Genomic DNA, 11495 nt, shown 5'->3' with positions numbered 1-11495 from the left:
GAATCATCAAGCACCACCACACATGCTGATTCTTCAAGCCAAACCCTTGCATCATCCATTCATCCAAGATCAACTCATCGTGACCCTTTCTAGCAATTTGTTCAGATAAATATGTGATACAAAGATGACAATAACTAGCTTACTCCTAATTCAAAATCAACTCACAAGTATACTAATAGGTAGAAAGACATGTTTCCAAACTTTGGCACTACCTCGTATTCTATTAGTAATTATGTATATTTGTAAAAATGATATTAAACTAAAATAGGGAAGTACAAGTACATAGGGATATTTATGTAAATATTTCGTAGCATAGAAATAGTAATCATACTTACACATATATACAGATACATTATATATATTAAAATACAGGTATGTATTCCGACTTACTTTGAAAGGCAATGGTGTTTGGATAACTATCAATCCTTAAGGGGAATAAGTCATTTTCAGATACATAGTTAGGGTAATTGTGAGAACATGATTTTTCAGACCCAAAGTAAGGCGGATCGGAATACGAAGACCTTAGAAGTCCAGTCATGGACTCAACAACCTCCCTCAGCGGAGTTGAGTAAATAGAGCGGCGATGCCATCATCATCCTATTCTAGAGCAGTGGGCAAAGTCTAACGACTTCACTAAGATTGACCATGTTTGTTCTGCAAGACACGGGAATATAATCCAGCAAGAAATCAACGGGTTTTCTATATTCTTGGAGTACAATCTTAGCGCCGCAAGTAATCACACTCTTAAGAGATGTAATATCTACTTTCTAGATATCCTCTAGGATTCTCCCTGTTTAATATGGATTCTCTGTCCTAAAAGGTCTCATCCTCGACTAGTATAAATACACCCATCTAGGGTTCATCTCTGGGAACGCAATTATCGTACACTTATTCCCTTGCTTTTCTACTTGAGTCTCATAGTATTGCTTACTAACTTGATCGTAGAAGTGCATTTGACCAACACCAATTCTTGGTCTTTGGCTACTTATGGTTATTTACTATTTTGTAGGTAAACGGATTTCTGCCTCTCTACCATCCATGGCGGTGCATGAATTTAGTTTCAATAATTGTTAAAATAATTTTAATCACTTTTCACAGTTAACATTGTGTTTTGGATAATCATGATAATTAGCTTGAAACTATTGGAAGTTATCATGATGTTTTCTTACGCAAAGATAAATGAGATGTAACATTCTTTAATTTTGAAGCGGAGACAATACCAATTTGAATTGGAATTATCATCGTGGTGGAGATATTGGTCTGGTGAGTGCATAATAAGGCATGGCATATGGTGTATAGAGATTTGAAGAATAGCAACAAGATTAAACAAGAGCCTTATCAAGTGACTTAAGATCACTTTCAATGGAGAAGGCTGAAGGGCCAATGGGTTAAAATATGGTCTAATTTGGACAAAACTCATCTCCAACCAAAGTTTAGACTAAAAATCAGTGGGGTCCATCTAGCCAAAATATCACTAAAGGGCTATTGTGCTAGCCAGAAAATGATCCTCACCAGATCCCTTCCTCCTAATCTACCAAGTTCGGGGATCCGGGTTGTTGAAATTTGATCCAACGGCTACAAAGAGGGGCCCACTTTAAAAGTTATAATAACTTTAGCCGTTGGATCACATTTCAACAGTCCGGATCCCCGAACTTAGTGGATTAGGAGAAAGAGATCCATAAAGGATTCCTTTCTGTGCTAGCCAATCTTTGTCTTGATGCCCAACCTGTTTGGTGGGCCCATTTGCTCTTCAACCTGAGAGAAAAAGCACGAAATGGTCTTATTCTCTACTACAATCCTATGGCTCTCATCGCTGCTTCTTCCCCTTCTTCTTTTCGCCACTGCCAACTTAATCACCTTCATCTTTCTTTGCAACTAGTAAGCCTCCCCTCTCTCTCTCTCTCTCCCTCCCTCCCTCCTTTCTTTTCCACATCAATCACAAACCCATAGTCGCCCCATCCACTTTTCCTACTGTAGGCGTTGACCCCAAATCTCCACCACCATCATCCACAGCACAATCTAACTCATCTCTCTCAATTCGTTAATCAAAAGCTCTAAATGTTTTAATCGGAGGTCGTATGGGTACAGCATAAGGGGATGATGCCGATGAGAATTTGATCAGGAAAAGCCTACTACTTCATGATTGTTATGTACTCAAGCCCAAGGGAAGAGCCCAACCCAAAAGACTAGTCCAATAGGTGGGAGGACCCCAAGGACTTAAGTACCACTACACCATTTCTGGTGTAGCCGATGTGGGATCATAACCTCACATCACCCTTCAGAAGACCCGATGCCCATGACGGCGCACCCTTTGGTCGTCTCGTTAGGGTAGCCCTTTCCAGGTCGCTCCATCCCCAGCGTCGGGAACCTGGCTTTGATACCAATGTTAGGTACTCGAGCCCAAGGGAAGAGCCCAACCCAAAAGACTAGTCCAATAGGTGGGAGGACTCCAATGACTTAAGTACCACTACACCATTTCTGGTGTAGCCGATGTGCAAGGACAAAGCCAGAGATTTATATGAATGAGGGCATCCTCAAACAACAAAGTCATAATTAAAAAGCTCAAGAATTTACTAAACACAATACTTATATATTAATCTAGAAGGTTTTTCATACAACATTCCCTTACAATATCCCTTGACGCATTTTCATGTTCTGAAAGCGTTGCATGATAACATCATTACCAATACCATCAAATATCTCACTCTTTATAAAAATAACCATGTTATCATTCATCCATTGATCATCCATCTGATTTCTCAATCGATTCTTCAGAAATTTCATAGCCGAAAATGCTATTTCAACGATTGCAATAGCAACTAGAAGAGTTAGTGTTAATGTCACAAGCAAGTAAACCAGCGAATACACCTTGGGTTTTTTGCACTGAACCCTTTTTTTCTTTTTTTTGCAAGTTCTCCAATCTCTTTTAAACCTGAAAACTCAATGCTAGATCACATATCCACAATAAAAAAAAAAACAAAGATGGAATTTGTGTTGGGGGGGGACAAGCGGTCCCCCACTATACATACTTTTTTTTTTCAAACATATATGAAACGACGCCGTTTCATTTATTTATTTATTATTTTTTTATAGACCAAAACAACGTCGTTTTGGATTGGATTTAAAAATAAAAAATAAATAAGACCAGTTTGGTCAGAAAAGACAAATTTTTAATTGTTATTTAATTAGTGTTACTCATAGGGAATTAGAATGCATACAACTTTCTCAGTGGGGGCATCCACCCCCCCCTAAGTCCACTGTTGCTCTGCCATTGCCGATGTGGGATCATAACAATGACAACGACATTTTCGAGTTAGCACCAAAAGGAGGTGGTAATTGCCACCTGGGTAAATTATGGAAGTGCATCACTCTTGTTTTTATTTTTAAATAGGATTCTTATGGATGGGGTTTTGTGAGAATGACTTGATTTCGATTTAACCCATTTCACGATGATAGCTGAATAGTTAATACTAGCAATTGAGCCCCCGCGCAATGTCGCGGGTTATACGACCATTTTAAGATGATATTATTTTACATATAATATGTTTAGACTGAAAGAGATGATTTTAAAGTGTTATTTACAAAAAAGATGATACTATGTACAACCAACTCAAATCACATTGACAGTCTGCTCTTTGAGCAAGTTTTTACAATGAAATGGACAAACCAATAGGTTGCAGGAGATGAATGAAATTTCAAATTGATTTACCATGAATGAGTTAATGAAGAATCGACAATAATACTAAACATGGTAGTCATACAGAGTAGGAAGTCATCCATCTATAAGCCAGTCCTCATAAGTTCATTCACTTGCACTATTCTTCTAGTGTCTGATAAAGAAAATGAAGTTCCTGTAAGTACTCCCTAACCATATGAGCAATAAAATCTTTTAAAAGGAATCCTAATTTTCTCCACATTAAAGAAAACCATAAAAGCATTACTAATCACTATATCTGCAAACCAAATCTCTTTTTTTGTATCTGCTAAAGTACACATATGAATATCAAAATGAAAACCTCAAATTATTATAGCATTCCCTTTCTATCTTAATTTTTGAAAAAGGAAACACAATGGAAGAAAAAAAAATCGACAATTTTATCTCGTAAATCATTACTACATAGAGTCAAAAGCACTTCAATTATGGAAGGAGGGAAAAGAGGTGCAAATAACTGGTGCTCAATAGAAATCACTGCCTAGTCATCAACTCTTTGTAAGCAAAGATTAGAAAAGTTTAGGATCTAGCATGATAATTTAAGTTACTTGAGATTTTTCAATGTTCGCAATCATTCTGCTACTATATAAACTGATGTATTCTTCGAAAGAATATAATTGGTGTGTACTTATACGTAACACCACATAATTAGCCTTAAAATCAATATGCAGAACTTAATTAACTTGCACAACACTCATTTTATTGCTTACTCACCAACTTAAATATTGGCTCTTAGATAAGAGATGTAATGGTGACTTCATAGCCTTATACGATGCTCGGTACCAGAAATTGCAGAACCTCCAAAACTCTCTGAATACCCAAAATTCACAGTTATATAATCAACAGAACCCCATGGAAAATGTTCCATACAATAGTTTTCAATACTGTTAACAAAATGCACATGTTTATTCAGGGAGTTAAACAAAATGTAAATCTTGGTATTCTTCCCTAAACTATAGAAGCCTCGCTAGACTTAAACTCTTTTCAATCTACCCCGAGTTAGTAACGATCTACTGTAGGTTCTTTTGGTCTAGATAGCCATTGAATGCAATCTGAGCGTCATGGTTACCTGATGCATGGTGGTTTAATTGTCATCTGCTGCTTTTTGAGATGGAAATGGACTAATTCTTGTCTTTAGCTTACTGATATCAAATTCAGCTTGGTTCCAAACGCACTGCAAAAGCTAATTGAAAGTTAATGACATCTTTACAAGCAAACAATAGTTTAATTAGTCATAAAATTTGATTAGCTCTGCATCACAGAGATGAGAGCACCATATAAACTTAGGTCCCTAAATATTTTCAGCAAGTCAAATGACAATATTCTAAAAACGAAAACTACATTCTGGTTCTCAAATTCTAAGCTACGAAAGGCCTGAAGTTGAAATAAAGAAGTGCTGTCAGAAATAACAATTCTGATTTGTTTTGGTCCTATGATCGTTCACTCCCAAATTATCAGATTCTCAATACCATTTTTTCAAAACCTTGCAACTCCCAAATCATCATATTCTTAATACCATTTTCTTAAAAACTTGCATACAACAACTAACCTTCTATTGTTTTCAATGTTTAAAGATTACCAAGCAGTGTAAATTTTAGATCTTTTCTTTAAAGCCAGAGTGACACACCCCGTCCCGAAGGAGGGCATGCTGGCCGTCACGTGAGAATGACGTAACCATTTGCACAGTACGGAAGCTTTTAAATACAATTTACAAGTTGATACACCCGAAGGTGAGTCCTAATTTTGTCCAATCTGTCAGAACACCGTCAAATTCCTCGTAGTCACCACACCTTTGTGATTCCTGAACCTGGAGGGGCGCAAAACCAAAATTGAGTGGGTCAGTAAAACAATTCTTTTCCAAATCCAAACATTTCTCAAAACGTTGTAACCCCTCTCCGTAAAACCTGTATACTTTCCCAGAAATATAAAATATAAATATACATATATATATTCTCAATACTTCAATTCATTAACTCAACATTTTCATCATAATTATGCCATGCCACATCATCTCAACATTTCTCATATTAATTATGCCATGCCACATCATCTCAACAGTAATAAGGTATGAATGCATCAACATAAATCATATCAGGTGCAATAAGATAATCAACCGGAGGCCCTCTATTAGCCCGGTTGAACCTAGAGCTCAAAATCTATCACTCTCACACTCTGCCGGAGTCACTCCGCGTGACCTGTACGGCCTTCTGCACACAAGTTACGCTCTAGTGCTTCTCATAAATCATCTGTGCACATAATCTAAGGTCACCCACCAGTCGGAATCTCACTAACACTCTCGCGACTGGCCTGTCGTACCCACTCCGCGTGGACTGTACGACTAGCATCTACTTGGATCCAAGACGAGCGTCCGATGCGGTGAATACTATAAGCACTAAACTATGGTGCAGGATTTGAGCTCAATATACATCAACATCATCATAACAGAAATAAATACTCACATGTGCGTCCACCGCACCATTTCATACATATGCATCATAAATCAATTCTTACCTGTGCGTCCACCGCACCAATTCATACATATGCATCATATATTAATTCATGCATGGCATTTCAACTCACATTTCTATATACTTTTCATATCAATTCTATGCATGGTATTTCACTTTCCGTTTTTCCACATAACTCATATGCATTTCATTTTAAACATATTTTCATTTCAATTCAATTTCTGGGAAACGTCAAGTATATATATATACGGAAAACAAAACTGCCCACTCACAGATTACATCGACGTCTCGTAAGTCCCTGAGCATCCCTTGGCCATGCCCGATGCCCGCATAAGCCTCACCTATACAAAAGTAACCAATTTGGCGTTATTTAACGCCTAACCCAATTCTTAGCTAATAACTCCTCATATATTGCTCAAATTGGGTATATGAATATACCACCGTGACCTACACAACCTCAGGATCATCCCCATATTTTTAAAATAATTTTTGGAGGTCTCACGCGCCCCCACGCGCCTGACGTGGCACGGACCTACGCGCCCCCCACGCGCGGCCACGTGCCATGCACACTGACGGCACAGTAACGGCAGTTAGGGAATATTCCGTTAAATCCTAGCATATTCCGTTAAATAATTAACGGCGTCAGTCACGCCGTTAGCATATTCCGTCAAAACTGACGGAATATTCCCTGTCTTCTCCGGTGAGTTGCCGGTCGTCGGCGACTGTTCACCGGTTTCTGGAAAATTTTCAAACTTGCTATTCTCCTTCGTTTTTCATCCATTTTTCACGTAATTTATACCAAATTGAAGCCCTAATCATAACCTATCACGATGGACTAATTTTAAGCTTCAAAAACAACGGGATCAAACTTTTCAAAAATATGAAAATTCGGCCTACCTTTGAACTAGGTGATCCCGACGTCCAATTCATGCCAACGAAGCACTCCGAGCTTCCTTGGGACTTCCTTAAGCTCACTGTGAGCTTAGTTTGGCCTAAAACACAACCAATTCAAAGCTCATGAACAGTACACTTTCACGGGAAGTTTAGAATCTAGGTTTTCCGAAGTAAAACTTACCTGAAATTGGTGTCTACGTGATCGTGGAGGTTCCAGGAGTTCGATGGTGGTCTTAAATGGAACGTTGGTACAAGATTGTGGTGGTTCTTGGTGGTTGCCGTGAGTTCGAGAGTAAGAGAGAGAGTGAGAGAGTTTTCTGAGATGAAAGAAGAAAAAGAGAGAGAAGGAGTTACGGGTTTTAGGGAGGGAAATATGGAATGGGGATCCCACGTGGCCCCTTCTCAGTCTTTAACTAAAATTAATACAATAAATGTAAACCTAATTCTAAGTTCTTATCCCACAAGATATTTTAATTAACCAAAAGTTATGAACTTAGATTGAACCAACTTCACACTTACGCACCTTGTCACGTTTAAGGTTATTTTCGTACTTTCACGTCCTCGGAATTTATAATTCCGGGACGGGCTGTGACACAGAGCAGATAGACAAACTAATTGTAAAAAACACATAAAACAGAGAGAAAAAAAGGATACCTGGGATAGATGGAAACTTGTTTGCAATTTCCCATGTATATCCATAGCATGATTTTGAATTAATCTTCACAAAAAATAAGTTTTGCAGGACACACAATATCAAGGAAAAAAGGGTATACAGAGATAATGATAGATTGTGGGATGTTGTGATAGGCTTCTTGTTAATACTATATGTTACATCAGATTCTTTATAAACACCTCTAGGTAACAAAAGTAAGCATTCTTCACTAATTAACTATCTCAAATGGGCTCAATTTTCAGTTTAAATTTGGTCAACCGTTTGGAGTGCCTAAGGTTTTCAAATTCTTCATTTCTTAAATCGACTTAAAAGAGAAAAAATTAAAATGAAATTAAAAAGGTGAACCTGCTGGTCGCCGCCGTCACCGATGAGGAGATCGAGGGGATTGATTTTAGCTTATCGGTTGAAAAGTTGGCTTTCTTCTTTCTTCTTCCCATTCGGGTTCTACCAGTAGTTCCAACCACGTGCCATTGGATCATTATCCAAATAATAACATAAAAGTCGTAGGAAGCTGGAAAAAAATTTAAAAAAAAATTCTACCACATCAAGTTCAAGCCTCCACTTACCACAAACTAATGTGTGCAGACTGGGCATTCATGTGGCTTCCCTTTCTCCAGCCAAAACCAAACAACATCATGCTCATCCTCTGCAATTAAAATACAACAAAAAAAAGACATCAAAATGATAGGAATAAAAATTTAAAAGATTCTTTTTTTCTCAGATTCTCATTCTTCTCTAATCAAATCAGCTTACCCTTTTCAAAACCCTACAAATAACAGATGGAAGGGTTTATGCATACCCAAATTCAACCATTAGAGAAAAGGCAGTGGCGATGGACTTCTGGAGAGATAAAGTGGTTTGAAGGAGGAGAGAGAAATGGAATTTTGGAGAGAGATGGAATTTAAAGAGAAAGAAAGCAGAAAGGCTAGCGAGAGGAAGAAAGAAGGAAGACATTTAGTGGATTTGTGTTTGTCGTTCGTGGGTTCCGATTGGAGAGATATGCACTGGAAGGAAATGGAAATGTTTACTGAACCTTCGATCAAAAACACGCGTCCACGATAAAAAACACGCGTCCACCATGTGTAAACCTAGCAGAAATGAAATTAAAAAAATTAAACAGGAGCAAAATCGTCATTGCACTGTGCTTATGAACAGTGATTCAGTGTGTTTTCAGTTTTAGTATAGATTGAATTTATTGAGTTGGTGAATTAAGTTAGTGATGAATTTAAAGAATTAATTTAAAAATAATAAATTATTAAGAGGTTATGTTTAGTCTCTTTGATTGGAGATGACATATGAATATGGTCCGTAAATGTTCATTAAAAAATAATTTTCTACAAGGCTATAATTCTGAATAGGTCTATATTTAGCTCATTCGGTTGGAGATAACCTAAATACCTAGCTTGAATTGAAGGAAAGCATAGCCGCCAAACGTTTTCGAGATATCAAGATGATGGTGCGGTGCTTTAGTGCTTTCTTTTTTAAGAAAACTAACCAAAAGGGCTTCAAAATTTTGAATTTTAACCAAAAACCATATACAAACTTTATTTAATGATAAGGACAAGAAATAAAAAAATATAAAACAATCCAACCCAACCGCGTGTAAGCACGCGCCTACCAATTCAATTATCAAATCAAGCCTCTGCTATGACTGTGAGCAGATAGAACTAATAAGAAGACTAACGTGCAGTGCAAAATAAGTAGTGGGAGTAGTACAATGAATGATGAGATGGAATGGATGGATGAAATAAATTATTTTTAAAACATTTCATTGGGAAGGAAAACGTGAGAAAGAAGCTTCAATGGCTTTTATTCTTTTAGAGAGGGAGAGAGAGAAATCTATTTACGTACAGAAAGAAAGAAAAGAAAAGTAGTAATTTTCAACAGAAAATCAATAGTGCAAAAGCAGCACCTAAATTACTTTTTAAATATTTCATCGGAAAGGAAAAGGTTCAGAGAGAGAGAGAGAGAGAGAGAGAGAGAGAGAGGGAGTGTAAGGAAGAGATTGTGAGGGTAGAGCCAACCAAATCCTTTCAAACTGACATCAACAAACTCCAAAAAAATTTAAAAAGAGAGAGAAATTTGAGATAAAAAAAATATTTTGCTGACATCAATACATGACAGTAATTTGTAAGGAAATAGTTTAAAAAATAGTGATAGTGCTAATGTTCGATTTTAAGAAATAGTCAGTGTTTAATTTACGAAATAGTTAGTTTTTTGTTTAAGAAATAGTTAGTGGTTAGTTTATGAAATAGAAACAGTACTAGTTTACGAAACAATGATAATACTAGTGTTTGGTTTGAAAAATAGTCAGTGCTCAGTTTACGAAATAGTGATAGTATTATTACTTGGTTTAATATATAGTGTATTGTGTTCAGTTTAATAAATAGTCAGTGTTTAGTTTACGAAATAGTAATAGTACTAGCGTTCAGTTTAAGAAATAGTCATTGTTCAGTTTACGAAATAGTCAGTGTCTAGTTCAAGAAGTAATGATAGTATTAGTGTTCTGTTTAAAATATAGTTAGTGTTTAGTTTAAGAAATATTGTTCAGTCTAAGAAGTAGTCAATGTTCAATTTAAAAAATAGTGTTCCGTTTAAGAAGTAGTCAATGTTCAATTTAAGAAATAGTGTTCAGTTTAAGTAGTCAATGTTCTGTTTAAGAAATAGTCACAATATTAATGTTCATAAAATTGAATAATGAAAATTTTCTTTATTTTTTGATTTTGTAATATTATTACTTAGTTTGTTCTAAAACAATTCAAAAAATAGTCAAATACACAAATAATAAAATAAAAATAAAATGTTTATGGTGCGACGTGAAAGGAGAGAGAAGAGTGGGGAGAGGTGAAAAACAAAAAAGAAAAAAGAAAAGAGAAAAAGTTGATGTAGATGGGTGAGGTGAAATGAGAGAAAAAAATGAATGGGAATATATGAAAGAGGAAGAGAGAGAAAGAGGTTGAACGGCTAAGTGAGAAAGAGAGTGTGTGTGATGTGAAGCACGGGACCGCACATCAGTATATGTTTTTATTTGTTTTATCTGTTTTGTTGTTATGTAAAACTTTTGTCATTTTCATTAAAATTTGAATCCTTTTTATTAAAGTTTAAGCCCTTTTTATTAAATAAAGTTAGTAGATGGTTTTTGGTTAATTAAAAGTTTTGAGAAGCCATTTTCATTAAAGTTCCTTTTTTTTATTTGTAATTACACAATTTGGCTAAGTAAGCATTCAATCTCTATAAATACAAGAAGTTTGGCAACATATAAAGGATCTCCAACTCAATACACAAACCAATACTCTATGTGAACACTTTCACACTTTTGAGAAAAATACTAACTGTTTTTACTGACACTCAACACAAATTTAGTTTGGCTAAACCGATTTGGCAGTCGATGGACGACGACAACATAGTTAGACAGTGTTTTCTAGAAGCAACCAATGAATATGACAATTTGATTAAATAACGTCAGAGTTGTAGAATTAGTTCGGTTTCGGAGGCTTAACGGTTTGGCTAAACAACAAGTTTCCTAAGCTTGACTGATTATTTATCCCAAGTCTTTGAGGTCAAGAGTCTTTGATTATTTTGCCAAATGAGGTCACTTAATTAGTTTTCTCGGCAAAGTAGAGTGTTCTATGATAGGATATTTTTAAGGTGACATTCAAAGTTCGACATATCGGCAACTGAATCACTTTTACCACAAAGACACTCATCCTTTTTTTAGTATCTTTGCACCTGCAGTTTGATATCTATT

General features: G+C 36.2%; 1 long non-coding RNA gene across 11 annotated transcripts; it reads right to left on the bottom strand.

Annotated features, from left to right (window-relative positions):
• Nucleotides 1-3561: 3561 nt before the first annotated feature.
• LOC103448182 (uncharacterized) lies at nucleotides 3562-9200 on the bottom strand. 11 transcript variants are annotated; one of them, XR_011581864.1, is made up of 11 exons: nucleotides 8501-9200; nucleotides 8314-8393; nucleotides 8093-8191; nucleotides 7729-7792; nucleotides 7256-7391; nucleotides 7078-7172; nucleotides 6453-6521; nucleotides 5340-5519; nucleotides 4782-4886; nucleotides 4427-4522; nucleotides 3562-3830 (listed from the first exon to the last, which is right to left on the bottom strand). It is a non-coding gene; the product is annotated as an uncharacterized lncRNA (long non-coding RNA). The 11 variants fall into 11 exon arrangements; XR_011581861.1 differs by having other exon boundaries at nucleotides 5292-5519; nucleotides 7729-8191; nucleotides 8501-9198; XR_011581865.1 differs by lacking the exon at nucleotides 7729-7792 and having other exon boundaries at nucleotides 8501-9197.
• Between the last annotated feature and the right edge of the window lie 2295 nt (nucleotides 9201-11495).

The sequence above is a fragment of the Malus domestica genome, chromosome 01 (genome assembly GCF_042453785.1).
Source record: "Malus domestica chromosome 01, GDT2T_hap1".
Taxonomy (NCBI): domain Eukaryota; kingdom Viridiplantae; phylum Streptophyta; class Magnoliopsida; order Rosales; family Rosaceae; genus Malus; species Malus domestica.
This window is presented reverse-complemented; position numbering and strand designations above follow the sequence as displayed.